Source organism: Cherax quadricarinatus, chromosome 19 (assembly GCF_038502225.1).
Source record: "Cherax quadricarinatus isolate ZL_2023a chromosome 19, ASM3850222v1, whole genome shotgun sequence".
Lineage (NCBI taxonomy): Eukaryota > Metazoa > Arthropoda > Malacostraca > Decapoda > Parastacidae > Cherax > Cherax quadricarinatus.
This window is the reverse complement of record NC_091310.1, coordinates 6860347-6875950: the sequence shown is the minus strand read 5'-3', so window position 1 is coordinate 6875950 and position 15604 is coordinate 6860347. Positions and strand designations below refer to the sequence as shown.

Here is a 15604-nt window from a genome sequence, read left to right as displayed (position 1 = left end):
GACTACCGCCCACAGGATGGGTATGGGGTGCATAATAAACATATTAAACTAAACTAACTAATGCCAACCATCACTTCAAGTTTGAAGCCTATCGATTGCTTGTTCACTCAGCTCTCACAGAGGTTTACGATTCGATCCCCGTTACGGGTTGAAACATTAGGACAGCTTATCTTAAGACACCTGCTGTCCATGTTCACCTAGCAGTAAATAGGGACCTGGGCGTTAGTTGACTGGGATGGGTCGCATCCTGGAATAATTTGCCAGAAATACTCTGAATAACAAGGGGCTTTCTATATAGCATGTCACTGATGTTAGCTAGGCATGTACACCTTGTATATGTAGAAAAAGATTATTATTAATAGTTATTGACATTCCAGCTTTATTTAACAAGTTAGGAAAGTGTGAAATTGGAATTTACAAAGCCTCAACAAGCTGGGTATCACACTGAGAATACAACTTTCAAAGACTGAAGCCATTCAGAAGCTTACTGAAGCTTCTCACATATTAAGATGGAAACAAAACCCTTCAGGAGTGACGAGAGATGTAAAGATATATTGAATAGAAATAATTTTTATAACCAGGTTTGTCACTTCAGACAAAATTAAAAATCCTGACAGGAGTTAATTCATCTAATACTCGCACTTGCCAGAGAAACCTTAGGATGATTCGGTGGGACCATTTTAGAGTATAGAGAAATCTAAGGTGACAACTCGGGCGATTTGAATAAAAGCTAGACAGTCTTACCTTAGGAGATCTCAGGAAGTTTGTGGAGGGAGAGAAGAGTATGGCACTAGGAGAGTGTTGACCAAGAGTATGCGAGGCGTGCGTTGCCGGCGGCAGATGGTGGAAAGAATGACGTCGCTGAGGGTGTTGTGGGGGCTGCAGGTGATCCTGACTGACCAAACTAACACCAGGCTGGGGCTCAACTCCTTGAATGAGTGGCGTGTGCTGGTGGGTTGATGGGGAAAGTCTTTCAGTGAGGTACAAGGATGTTGGCCTCAGGAACTCCAGGACTGGACTCTCAGAGAGTCTATCAACCCTCGCTGGCGACCTGTGCAACATTAAGTCAATCATGATTAAAATATTCTTGGACTAACAAGCATTGTACAATAATTATTTTAAACATGCGTTAGCAACTGTTTCCTGTTGCAACAGTAGAGAATTTTTTATATTTGGTACTGAACGTTGATGAGTTAGGGAAACTGTAGAGCACGTTAGTTAACTATGGTCCTAGCAGGGTACGTTGATGGCAGTTTCTCCAGTTTTCAATACACTGGGTTATAAGAACATAAGAAAGGAGGAACACTGCAGGAGGCCTGTTGGCCCATACTAGGCAGGTCCTTTACAATTCATCCCACTAACAAACATTTGACCTACCCAATTTCCAATGCTACCCAAGAAATAAGCTCTGATGTGCAAGTCCCACTCAAATCCAACCCATCCCACTCATGTATTTATCCAACCTAAATTTGAAACTACCCAAAGTCCTAGCCTCAATAACCCAACTAGGTAGACTGTTCCACTCATCTACTACCCTATTTCCAAACCAATACTTACCTATGTCCTTTCTAAATCTAAACTTATCTAATTTAAATCCATTACTGCGGGTTCTCTCTTGGAGAGACATCCTCAAGACCTTGTTAATATCCCCTTTATTAATACCTATCTTCCACTTATACACTTCGATCAGGTCTCCCCTCATTCTTCGTCTAACAAGTGAATGTAACTTAAGAGTCTTCAATCTTTCTTCATAAGGAAGATTTCTAATGCTATGTATTAATTTAGTCATCCTACGCTGAATGTTTTCTAACGAATTTATGTCCATTCTGTAATATGGAGACCAGAATTGAACTGCATAATCTAGGTGAGGCCTTACTAATGATGTATAAAGCTGCAGTATGACCTCTGGACTTCTGTTGCTTACACTTCTTGATATAAATCCCAGTAATCTATTTGCCTTATTACGTACGCTTAGGCATTGCTGTCTTTGTTTAAGGTTGCTGCTTACCATAACCCCCAAGTCCTTTTCGCAATCTGTATGGTTAAGTTCTACATTATTTAACTTATAAGTGCTAGGGTTATGGACACTCCCGAGCTTCAGAACCTTGCATTTATCTACATTGAACTGCATCTGCCACTTTTCTGACCAAGAGTAGAGTTTGTCTAAATCCTCCTGAAGTTCCCTAACATCTACGTTTGAATCAATTATCCTACCTATCTTCGTGTCATCGGCGAATTTGCTCATATCACTAGTAATTCCTTCATCAAGATCATCGATATATATTATAAACAACAACGGGCCCAAGACTGATCCCTGTGGAACGCCACTTGTTACTGATCCCCACTCGGATTTAACCCCATTTATGGACACTCTTTGCTTCCTGTCTGTGAGCCATGATTCGATCCACGAGAGCACCCTTCCCCCAATGCCATGAGCTGCTACTTTCTTCAACAGTCTTTGGTGCGGAACTCTATCAAATGCCTTACTAAAATCTAAGTAAATAATATCAAATTCTTTATCGTGGTCAACAGCCTCAAAAGCTTTACTGAAGAAAGTCAATAAATTAGTTAGACAAGACCGGCCTCTTGTGAATCCATGCTGAGTATCATTAATCAAGCTATGCTTATCGAGATGGCTTCTTATAATCTCAGCTATAATTGACTAGTAATTTGCCTACAATTGAGGTCAGGCTTATTGGGCGGTAATTTGACGGTAACGACTTGTCCCCTGTTTTAAAAATAGGAATTACATTAGCCATCTTCCACATATCAGACACTGCACCTGTTTGAAGAGATAAATTAAAAATATTAGTTAATGGTTCACAGACTTCCATTTTGCATTCCTTTAGAACCCTTGAAAAAACCTCATCAGGACCCGGTGACTTATTTTGCTTCAGTCTGTCTATCTGCTTCACAACCATTTCACTAGTAACTGTGATGTTACATAATTTATCTTCTGATCCACTATAAAAATTAATTACCGGAATATTATTAGTGTCTTCCTGTGTAAAAACCGAGAGAAAATAATTATTTAAAATCGAGCACATTTCATTCTCTTTGTCAGTAAGATGCCCATAGTTATTTTTAAGGGGACCTATCTTATCTCTGACTTTTGTTCTATAGACCTGGAAAAAACTTTTTGGGTTAGTTTTAGAATCCCTAGCAACTTTAATTTCATAGTCCCTTTTAGCTTTTCTTATCCCCTTTTTAATGTCCCTCTTAATGTCAATATACTGATTCATAAGATGACCCTCGCCTCTTTTGATACGCCTATAAATTCCTTTCTTATGCCCTAGTAGATATTTCAGCCTAGTATTCATCCATTTTGGGTCATTTCTATTTGATCTAATTTCCTTATAAGGGATAAACGTTCTTTGAGCAGCATGTATTGTGTTCAGAAAACTGTCATATTGATAGCTCTCTTCGTTACCCCAGTCAACAGATAAGTGTTCTCTAAGCCCATCGTAATCTGCTAAGCGAAAATCTGGGACTGTTACTGAGTTATCCCTACTATCATACTTCCATTCAATACTACATGTAATTGATTTGTGGTCGCTAGCACCCAGTTCCTCTGAAACTTCTAAATTATTAACAAGGGATTCATTGTTTGCCAGAACTAAGTCAAGCAGGTTATTACCCCTTGTAGGTTCCGTCACAAACTGCTTCAAAAAACAATCCTGAACTACTTCTAAGAAATCGTATGATTCTAAATTCCCAGTCAAGAAATTCCAATCAATATGACTAAAGTTAGTCTCCTAGAATTACTACATTATCGTGACTTGTGGCCCTAACAATTTCCTCCCATAGTAGTCTCCCCTGGTCCCTATCTAAATTTGGGGGACGGTATATCACACCTAAAATTAATTTTTCATGCCCCTCTGAAAATTCTATTCAAACAGACTCTGTATGTGTTACTTCAGACTTAATACCCGTTTTTATGCAACAGTTCAAGCGATCTCGGACATACAATGCCACCCCACCCCCCTTCCCGATACTTCTATCTACTTGGAACAATTTAAAACCCTGAACGTGACATTCTGCAGGCATGTCCCGACTTTTTGAATTAAACCACGTCTCAGTAATGGCAAATACATCTATGTTACCTGCACTAGCAACTAGTCTCAACTCGTCCATCTTATTCCTAGCACTGCGACTATTTGTGTAATAAATATTTAATGACCCTCCTATCTCTTTACCCTTCCTGCTCCTTTCTGTTATTCCACTAAACCTATTACTGTCATTGTCAATTAGTGCCACTGGCTTTCCAATATCCTCCTCATTTTGCCTATTACTAGTTCTCCTAGTACTCATGTTACTACCCTGCGACTTCAGTTTTCCCGCCAAAACCCATACCACTAACTATTCCTAGTTTAAAGACCTAACAGCTCCCTCCACTGCGTTGGCCAGTGCTCCCACCCCACACCTAGACAAGTGAACCCCATCCCTGGCATACATGTCATTTCTGCCATAGAAGAGGTCCCAGTTGTCAATGAATGTTACCGCATTTTCCTTACAGTATTTGTCCAGCCAGCAATTGACACCAATTGCTCTGGACAACCATTCATTTCCAACTCCTCTCCTTGGCAAAATGCCACATATGACAGGTTTCCCACCCTTCTTCCTAATTATCTCTATTGCTGACCTATACCTGCTAATCAGGTCCTCACTCCTACGTCTGCCAACATCGTTGCCTCCAGCACTGAGACAGGTAACAGGATTGCTCCCATTACCTCTCATGATGTCATCCAGACGGCTAACAATATCCTTCATCCCAGCCCCAGGAAAACACACTCTCTGCCTCCTACTCCTATCCTTCAAACAGAATGCTCTATCCATGTACCTAATCTGGCTATCCCCAACAACAACAATGTTTTTACCTTCCTTGGCGTCGTCCGTAGTGATGCTCCGAGTAGTCGACTCACATTCGCCAGGTAGCATTACACCACTTGTAGAATTCGTCATGACGTTCTCGATGGTCTTCGTTGGGGTTTCTAGGGATGTCTCACGTCTGCCAATGCTTCCTTGGTGCTCGTTGTGGCATTCCCAGTAGAACACTCACATTCGTCAGGTAGCACCGAGAATGAGTTGGAAGTTTCCACGGCAGTCTTCTGGTTTCTCATTGTTTCTGCCTCTCCAACCGTTTTCTTAATCTTCAGCTTGGTTCCATGTTGCCCGGCCACTGACCAAGCTCCCCTCTTAACCTGGGGACTCACAACAGGAGGATTACTACGAATCCTCTTGTTCTCCTCCGTTAATCGCCGTATCTCCAGTTTAGCAACTCTGAGTTCTTCTCTCAGCTGCTGGTAAAGCTGCTCAAGAGAGGGCATCCTGGTTCAGATTCACAGAGAGCACACAAACAGGTCTTCACAGAGCTAAGTACACGTCACCACTGAGCTAAGTACACGTCACCACTGAGCTAAGTACACGTCACCACTATAGCAGAATGCTAAAATATAACTAGTGATTCTTTACTAATTTTGGGTCACTCAATACAGAGACGATACATAAAATTGAAAATTTGTTCTACTTGTAGATATGGACTCAGGCTGGTTATCTTTGACTTGGGAAACAAGCATTAATAAACTGTACACGAGGTTTTTTTTCTATTCAAACCTGCAATGCGGAAAAAAAAAAAAGTTTTCCATTTAGCCAATAAACTTTTATTATTCGTTTCCAGTTTGTAGAGCAATATACTGCCTGGTGCTGGACCTGACCTTAACTGCTGTGGTGTATACTGCCTGGTGCTTGACCTGACCTTAACTACTGTGGTATATACTGCCTGGTGCTGGACCTGACCTTAACTGTTGTGTATACTGCCTGGTGCTGGACCTGACCTTTACTGTGGTGTACACTGCCTGATGCTGGACCTGACCTTAACTACTGTGGTATATACTGCCTGGTGCTGGACCTGACCTCAACTACTGTGGTATATACTGTCTGGTGCTGGACCTGACCTTAACTACTGTGGTGTATACTGCCTGATGCTGGACCTGACCTTTACTGTGGTGTACACTGCCTGGTGCTGGACCTGACCTTAACTACTGTGGTGTATACTGCCTGATGCTGGACCTGACCTTAACTACTGTGGTGTATACTGCCTGGTGCTGGACCTGACCTTAACTACACTCAGGTATTTGTCTTCGCCATTAATCCAGAACTTTCAAAAAATGTGAGAGATGATACTGCATCTTCGGTATATGGAACCTGGTATTCCAATATGGTCTTCACAAAGAATCACTAAACTCGTAGGGGCTGTACAGTACTTGAGAAATAAGGGAATGGGGACGCAATGAAATTAATCAGAGGAAATAAGCAGATATATTTGCAAAATTCTGGCCTCAGAGATCAGTCAGTACTTCGTGACAAAATATTGTCAAGGACATCCATAAAATCAAATAAAACTAATAGCACAAAATAGAATAAATACTATTACAACAAGTTAAGAAATAACCAGTTGTGATGAATGGTTTGAAAAACCGACAAGTTGAAGATTGAGACACTTATGCAACATATGGGAATCTTTATTCAGGAAACGTTTCGCCACTGTGGCGCGAAACGTTTCCTGAATAAAGATTCCCATATGCTGCATAAGTGTCTCAATCTTCAAATAACCAGTAAAAAAATGCATTAGTCTCTCACTGTTAATGGAATGTCCTGACAGTTCCTCGAGATCTTCAAACTTCCTGGTAATATAAATTACAACGAAAGCAAATACGAGGTAGAGTAGTGAATGTACAATGTTCCAAGTGGATATCAAAATGGTATACAATACCGACAGGTTGTTAGGTAAGACACATATGCAACAGTTAGACAACTTTATTCCGAAACGTTTCGCCTACACAGTAGGCTTCTTCAGTCGAATACAGAAAGTAGGCAGGAACAGTAGAGATGTGAAGACGATGTAATCAGTCCATCACCCTTAAAGTCGTAGAATTTGAGGTTGTCAGTCCCTCGGCCTGGAGAAGTTCAGTTCCATAGTCAGGAACTATCTGAAGATCAAGCTGTTGTTGTTGTTGTTAAAGATTCGCCGGTATTTTCCCGGCCCGGGCCCTTCCAAGTGGTGGCCCGGCACTGGCTCCCTGTCTAGGGAGTGTCTGAGACCTAAGTCTCCCATGGGAGGAGGCACAAGTACCCCCCTCATCTTGTAAGGTACAAACTCGGGCTCTGGCACCAACCATGCCCTAGAAGGGCAATGCATGGTGTCGATCTTGCTAGCGCAGTGCTCTCCTGTGTGGAGTGTCGTGTGTTGGTGTTCATTTTCATTCATGTTGATTCGCAGGTCCTTCTGGCCCAGGTCTTCTCCAGATGGTGACCCGGCAGTGGCCCCCCGGGTGGGGGGTGACGATAATCATCTTTCTTCTTTCTTGGCCCTCCGGTTGGAGGATGTCGTCTTCTTCTATCTTGCGCAGAGGCAGCAGTTACAGGGTTGATTGGAGCCACACCCCAGCTTTAGCGGACAGCAAAGTGCTGGGTGAATGGTCATGGATAGTCGTGCTAGACGAGGGTACCGTCTTCAAGGTCCCTATTCTGAAGCATCCTGAATTTCCTCTTTGAGGTGTACTTGACTTCCACAAGGTGTTGGGTGTTGGCAGTGAGTAGTCTGGTCATGTCTTCAGTGGTGTATGTAGCAGTTTGGTCGTAGGTATACTTGACTGTTCCGTCCTGGAGGTGATGATGGATTTCTGAAGACAGCATTGTGTTCTTATACTCCTTGGTTGTGTAGAAGTATACGCCCTTCAGATATCGGACCCGTTGTGGTGCAGCAGTGTCAGTGACAGTGGCACCGTGAGGTGCATCCACAGTGTCTTGTGTTTTTGCTTTCTTGGCTGGTGGCTGAACTGGTGAAGGCGAGATTTCCGACTGGTCAGTTGCTCTAGCAGTGGATGAAAGCGGTAGTGGACTCTCATTGGTGGGTTTTGCCGACGTCTCAGAGGTCTCTGATTGGTCCATCTCTGTGTCTAGTGGAGGTTGTGACAGCGGTGGAGCAGCGGTGATGCTGGTAATATTTGCAGTAGATTTTAGGATCTCAGTGGAAGGTGGTGATGCAGGGAATGTGAGGCCAGGCATATTATTTAGTTTGAAAAGTTCATTGATGGTGGTGTTGAAGGAACCAGGCTCAGCTGCATTCTGTACATGAGCATACATAATGCAACAAAGAATCTTGGTGGAGTCGGCAGTAGGTGCTGGCAGGGAAGTGGTGGGAGCAGCTTGCGTGGCATGTAGTATCTTGGTAGTGTCTGCTTGAAGCTTGGCGATAGCAGAATATGTGGTTGCTTGTGGGTTGGGTTTCTTTTGTTGTTGTTGTTTCTTGAGTATGTCTCTTCTGGTAGGGCACCTGGCAGCAAGAGTATGGTGGTCATTCTTGCAGTTGAAGATCAAGCGACAGTGCGGAGACTTAAATACTGTCGGAAGGAGAGGTGCAGGGTAGTAGTAGTAGTAATAGTAGTAGTGAGAGGCAACTGAGAGGTCATGTCCCTCTCAGATCCAACCCTTCTCACTTGAAAAGCTTGTTCAAGGTGTTTTCTGTACCAAGATGCCACGTGTTGCAGTGTCTGACAAGATGAATATCAAAATGGTATACAATACCGACAGGTTGTTAGGTAAGACACATATGGTATACAACCTGTCGGTATTGTATACCATTTTGATATTCATCTTGTCAGACACTGCAACACGTGGCATCTTGGTACAGAAAACACCTTGAACAAGCTTTTCAAGTGAGAAGGGTTGGATCTGAGAGGGACATGACCTCTCAGTTGCCTCTCACTACTACTATTACTACTACTACTACCCTGCACCTCTCCTTCCGACAGTATTTAAGTCTCCGCACTGTCGCTTGATCTTCAGATAGTTCCTGACTATGGAACTGAACTTCTCCAGGCCGAGGGACTGACAACCTCAAATTCTACGACTTTAAGGGTGATGGACTGATTACATCGTCTTCACATCTCTACTGTTCCTGCCTACTTTCTGTATTCGACTGAAGAAGCCTACTGTGTAGGCGAAACGTTTCGGAATAAAGTTGTCTAACTGTTGCATATGTTGAAGATTGAGACACTTATGCAGCATATGGGAATCTTTATTCAGGAAACGTTTCGCCACGCAGTGGCTTCATCAGTCCAATACAAAGAGGAAGGCGTAAGGAGAAGAGGAGAATGATGTAATCAGTCCCTCAACCTGGAGTCGATGTGTTCAGTCCATCAATCTTGTAGAATGTACAGCATAGGGCCGTAGACGTGGCTTATATACTGTAGTGAGGTGACGTGAAGCAGTTGGAGGCGGGGTCATAGTGGTACCATCCACTAGTCGAAGTAGGTCTTCGTCCAAAGGTTGAACAAGTGTTGAAGAATTCTTTGTAACAAGATCCCATGATGCTGCTGTGTCTGACAGTTGTGATGAATGGTTTGAAAAACCGACATGTTGAAGATTGAGACACTTATGCAGCACATGGGAATCTTTATTCAGGAAACGTTTCGCCACGCAGTGGCTTCATCAGTCCAATACAAAGAGGAAGGCGTAAGGAGAGGAGGAGAATGAGGTAATCAGTCCCTCAACCTGGAGTCGATGTGTTCAGTCCATCAATCTTGTAGAATGTACAGCATAGGGCCGTAGACGTGGCTTATATACTGTAGTGAGGTGACGTGAAGCAGTTGGAGGCGGGGTCATAGTGGTACCATCCACTAGTCGAAGTAGGTCTTCGTCCAAAGGTTGAACAAGTGTTGAAGAATTCTTTGTAACAAGATCCCATGATGCTGCTGTGTCTGACAGGTTGAGGGACTGATTACCTCATTCTCCTCCTCTCCTTACGCCTTCCTCTTTGTATTGGACTGATGAAGCCACTGCGTGGCGAAACGTTTCCTGAATAAAGATTCCCATATGCTGCATAAGTGTCTCAATCTTCAACATGTCGGTTTTTCAAACCATTCATCACAACTGTTGCATATGTGTCTTACCTAACAATGTTCCAAGTGTTAGGTTACTTCAGCATGATACAAAGTTCGTAGACGTGGACGACGTTTAGGTGTGCAGGTAAATCTATCCCTTAAGAAACATTTAGGCACCATTTTTGTGGAAACATTTCGTCTGTTTTTTTTTTAGTTCAATACAGAAGAATGGTGAACATCAGAAACACTGAAACAGGCCTATTGGCCTATGCGAGGCAGGTCCAATTCCCCCACCGGCTTACGCCAATGCCTTGACCTAGTGAGGTCAGACATAAGAACATAAGAAAGGAGGAACACTGCAGGAGGCCTGTTGGCCCATACTAGGCAGGTCCTTTATAATTCATCCCACTAACAAAACATTTGCCCAACCCAATTTTCAATGCCACCCAAGAAATAAGCTCTGATGTGAAAGTCCCACTCAAATCCAACCCCTCCCACTCATGTACTTATCCAACCTAAATTTGAAACTACCCAAAGTCCCAGCCTTAATAACCCAACTAGGTAGACTGTTCCACTCATCAACTACCCTATTTCCAAACCAATACTTTCCTATGTCCTTTCTAAATCTAAACTTATCTAATTTAAATCCATTACTGTGGGTTCTCTTGGAGAGACATCCTCAAGACCTTATTAATATCCCCTTTATTAATACCTATCTTCCACTTACTTCGATCAGGTCTCTCCTCATTCTTCGTCTAACAAGTGAATGTAACTTAAGAGTCTTCAATCTTTCTTCATAAGGAAGATTTCTAATGCTATGTATTAATTTAGTCATCCTACGCTGAATGTTTTCTAACGAATTTATGTCCATTCTGTAATATGGAGACCAGAACTGAGCTGCATAATCTAGGCGAGGCCATACTAATGATGTATAAAGCTGCAGTATGACCTCTGGACTTCTGTTGCTTACACTTCTTGATATAAATCCCAGTAATCTATTTGCCTTATTACGTACGCTTAGGCATTGCTGTTAGGTAAGACACATATGCAACAGTTAGACAACTTTATTCCGAAACGTTTCGCCTACACAGTAGGCTTCTTCAGTCGAATACAGAAAGTAGGCAGGAACAGTAGAGATGTGAAGACGATGTAATCAGTCCATCACCCTTAAAGTCGTAGAATTTGAGGTTGTCAGTCCCTCGGCCTGGACCTCTCCTTTCGACAGTATTTAAGTCTCCGCACTGTCGCTTGATCTTCAGATAGTTCCTGACTATGGAACTGAACTTCTCCAGGCCGAGGGACTGACAACCTCAAATTCTACGACTTTAAGGGTGATGGACTGATTACATCGTCTTCACATCTCTACTGTTCCTGCCTACTTTCTGTATTCGACTGAAGAAGCCTACTGTGTAGGCGAAACGTTTCGGAATAAAGTTGTCTAACTGTTGCATATGTGTCTTACCTAACAACCTGTCGGTAATGTATACCATTTTGATGTTCAGGCATTGCTGTCTTGGTTTAAGGTTGCTGCTCACCATAACAAAGTCCTTTTCGCAATCTGTATGGCTAAGTTCTACATCATTTAACTTGTAAGTACTAGGGTTATGGGCACTCCCAAGCTTCAGAACCTTGCATTTATCTACATTGAACTGCATCTGCAACTTTTCTGACCAAGAATAGAGTTCGTTTAAATCCTCCTGAAGTTCCATAACATCTACGTTTGAATCAATTATCCTACCTATCTTTGTGTCATCGGCGAATTTGCTCATATCAGTAGTAATTCCCTCATCAAGATCATTGATATATATTATAAACAACGGGCCCAAGACTGATCCATGTGGAACGCCACTTGTTACAGATCCCCACTCGGATTTAACCCCATTTATGGACACTCTCTGCTTCCTGTCAGTGAGCCATGACTCGATCCACGAGAGCACTTTTCCCCCAATGCCATGAGCTGCCACTTTATTTAACAGTCTATGGTGCGGAACTCTATCAAAAGCCTTACTAAAATCTAAGTAAATAATATCAAATTCTTTATCGTGGTCAACAGCCTCAAAAGCTTTACTGAAGAAAGTTAATAAATTAGTTAGACAAGACCGGCCTCTTGTGAATCCATGCTGAGTATCATTAATCAAGCTATGCTTATCGAGATGGCTTCTTATAATCTCAGCTATAATTGTGATGAATGGTTTGAAAAACCGACAAGTTGAAGATTGAGACACTTATGCAGCATATGGGAATCTTTATTCAGGAAACGTTTCGCCACACAGTGGCTTCATCAGTCCATTACAAAGAGGAAGGCGTAAGGAGAGGAGGAGTATGAGGTAATCAGTCCCTCAGCCTGGAGTCGATGTGTTCAGTCCATCAATCTTGTAGAGTGTACAGCATAGGGCCGTAGACGTGGCTTATATACTGTAGTGAGGGGACTTGAAGCAGGTGGAGGCGGGATCATAGTGGTATCATCCACTAGTCGAAGTAGGTCTTTGTCCAAAGGTTGAACAAGCGTTGAAGAATTCTTTGTAAGAAGATCCCATGATGCTGCAGTGTCAGACACTGCAGCATCATGGGATCTTCTTACAAAGAATTCTTCAACGCTTGTTCAACCTTTGGACAAAGACCTACTTCGACTAGTGGATGATACCACTATGATCCCGCCTCCACCTGCTTCAAGTCACCTCACTACAGTATATAAGCCACGTCTACGGCCCTATGCTGTACACTCTACAAGATTGATGGACTGAACACATAGACTCCAGGCTGAGGGACTGATTACCTCATACTCCTCCTCTCCTTACGCCTTCCTCTTTGTAATGGACTGATGAAGCCACTGTGTGGCGAAACGTTTCCTGAATAAAGATTCCCATATGCTGCATAAGTGTCTCAATCTTCAGCTATAATTGACTAGTAATTTGCCTACAATTGAGGTCAGGCTTATTGGGCGGTAACGACTTGTCCCCTGTTTTAAAAATAGGAATTACATTAGCCATCTTCCACATATCAGACACTACACCTGTTTGAAGAGATAAATTAAAAATATTAGTTAATGGTTCACATAGTTCCATTTTGCATTCCTTAAGAACCCTTGAAAAAACCTCATCAGGACCCGGCGACTTATTTTGCTTCAGTCTGTCTATCTACTTCACAACCAATTCACTAGTGATTGAAGTTCCATACTTTATCTTCTTCTAGCCCACTATAAAAATTAATTACTGGAATATTGTTAGTGTCTTCCTGTGTAAAAACAGAAAATAATTATTTAAAATCGAGCACATTTCATTGTCTTTGTCAGTAAGGTGCCCATAGTTATTTTTAAGGGGACCTATCTTATCTCTAACTTTTGTTCTATAGACCTGGAAAAACTTTTTGGGTTAGTTTTAGAATCCCTAGCAACTTTAATTTCATAGTCCCTTTTAGCTTTTCTTATCCCCTTTTAATGTCCCTCTTAATGTCAATATACTGATTCATAAGATGACCCTCACCTCTTTTGATACGCCTATAAATTCCTTTCTTATGCCCTAGTAGATATTTGAGCCTATTATTCATCCATTTTGGGTCATTTCTATTTGATATAATTTCTTTATATGGGATAAACGTTCTTTGAGCAGCATGTATAGTGTTCAGAAAACTGTCATATTGATAGCTCTCTTCGTTACCCAAGTCAACAGATAAGTGTTCTTTAAGCCCATCGTAATCTGCTAAGCGAAAATCTGGGACTGTTACCGAGTTATCGCTACTATCGTACTTCCATTCAATGCTAAATGTAATTGATTTGTGGTCGCTAGCACCCAGTTCCTCTGAAATTTCTAAATTATTAACAAGGGATTCATTGTTTGCCATAACTAAGTCAAGCAGGTTATTTCCCCTTGTAGGTTCTGTCACAAACTGCTTCAAAAAACAATCCTGAAATACTTCTAAGAAGTCGTATGATTCTAAATTCCCAGTCAAGAAATTCCAATCAATATGACTAAAGTTAAAGTTTCCTAGAATTACTACATTATCGTGCCTTGTGGCCTTAATTTCCTCCCATAGTAGTCTCCCTTGGTCCCTATCTAAATTTGGGGGACGATACATCACTCCTAAAATCAGTTTTTCATGCCCCTCTGAAAATTCTATCCAAACAGACTCTGTATGTGTTACTTCAGACTTAATACCCGTTTTTATGCAACAGTTCAAGCGATCTCGGACATACAATGCCACCCCACCCCCCTCCCCGATACTTCTATCTACTTGGAACAATTTAAAACCCTGAATATGACATTCCGCAGGCATGTCCCGACTTTTTTTAATTAAACCACGTCTCAGTTAAGGCAAATACATCAATGTTACCTGCACTAGCAACTAATCTCAACTCGTCCATCTTATTCCTAGCACTACGGCAATTAGCATAATAAACATTGAAAGACTCTCTCTTTACCCTTCCTGCTCATTTCTGTTTTTCTACTAAACCTATCACTGTCCTTATCACCCAAAGTCCCTGGCTTTTCAATATCTACCTAGTTCTGCTTATTACTAGTTCCCCTAGAACTCGTAATATTACTACACTGGGACTTCACTGTTTTCCTGCCAAAACCCATACCACTAACTATTCCTAGTTTGAAGTCCTAACTGCTCCCTCCACTGCAGTTGCCAGTGCTACCACCCCTGACCTAGATAAGTGAACCCCATCCCTGGCATACATGTCATTTCTGCCAAAGAAGAGGTCCCAGTTGTCAATGAATGTTACCGCATTTTCCTTACAGTATTTGTCCAGCCAGCAATTGACACCAATTGCCCTGGACAACCATTCATTTCCAACTCCTCTCCTTGGCAAAATACCACATATGACAGGGTTCCCACCCTTACTCCTAATTATTTCTATTGCTGACCTATACCTGCTAATCAGGTCTTCACTCCGTCTGCCAACATCGTTGCCTCCAGCACTGAGACATAATAGGATTGCTCCCATTACCTCTCATGATGTCATCCAGACGGCTAACAATATCCTCCATCCCAGCCCCAGGAAAGCAAACTGTCTCCTACTCCTGTCCTTCAAGCAGAACGCCCTATCCATATACCTAACTTGGCTATCCCCTAGAACAACAATATTCTTACCTTCCTTAATGTCTTTCGTCGTGACGTTCCCAGTAGTTGACTCACATTCGTTGGGTAGCACTGAGTATTAGATGTTTCCACAACAGTTTCCACGGCAGTCTTTCTTCATCGTTTCTACCTTTCCATTCGTCTTCTTGATCGTCAACTTAGTTCCCTGCTGTCCAGCCACTGTCCAATTTCCCTTCTTGACCTGAGGACTCAAAACAGGAGGACTACTACGAATCTTCTTGTTTTCCTCGGTCAGTCGCCGAATTTCCATCTTCGCCATCCTCAATTCTTCGTTAAGCTGTTGGTAAAGTTGCTCGATGGAGGGCATCTTGCTTCAATTCGTAGAGCGCGCGCAAACAGGTCTTCACAGAGCTAAGTACACGTCACCACTGCGCAAAAGCCAACTCAATCAGGAGCTACTGCGCAGCACTTCACGTCCGCACGGCCCAATAGCGATGCGAACACTGCCCGTACTAGTTATATCAAACACCTTAAGTACTGGGAACGCCTGGAAGCACGATTTGTACTCACTATAGCGCAAGTGAGAGAGATATCATAATCTGGTTTAGAAAGACACTTAAGCAAACACTGACATATTTATTAGAAAACGTTTCAGTCCTGGGACCTTGATCACTTCT

At 42.3% G+C, this 15604-nt stretch overlaps 1 long non-coding RNA gene across 1 annotated transcript in view; it reads right to left on the bottom strand.

Annotated features, from left to right (window-relative positions):
• Positions 1-733: 733 nt before the first annotated feature.
• Positions 734-15604, bottom strand: part of LOC128688208 (uncharacterized) — a 45232-nt gene continuing 30361 nt past the window's right edge. The window contains exon 3 of the long non-coding RNA XR_011392204.1: positions 734-1051. This is a non-coding gene — a long non-coding RNA (uncharacterized lncRNA). The remainder of the gene's footprint in view (positions 1052-15604) is intronic.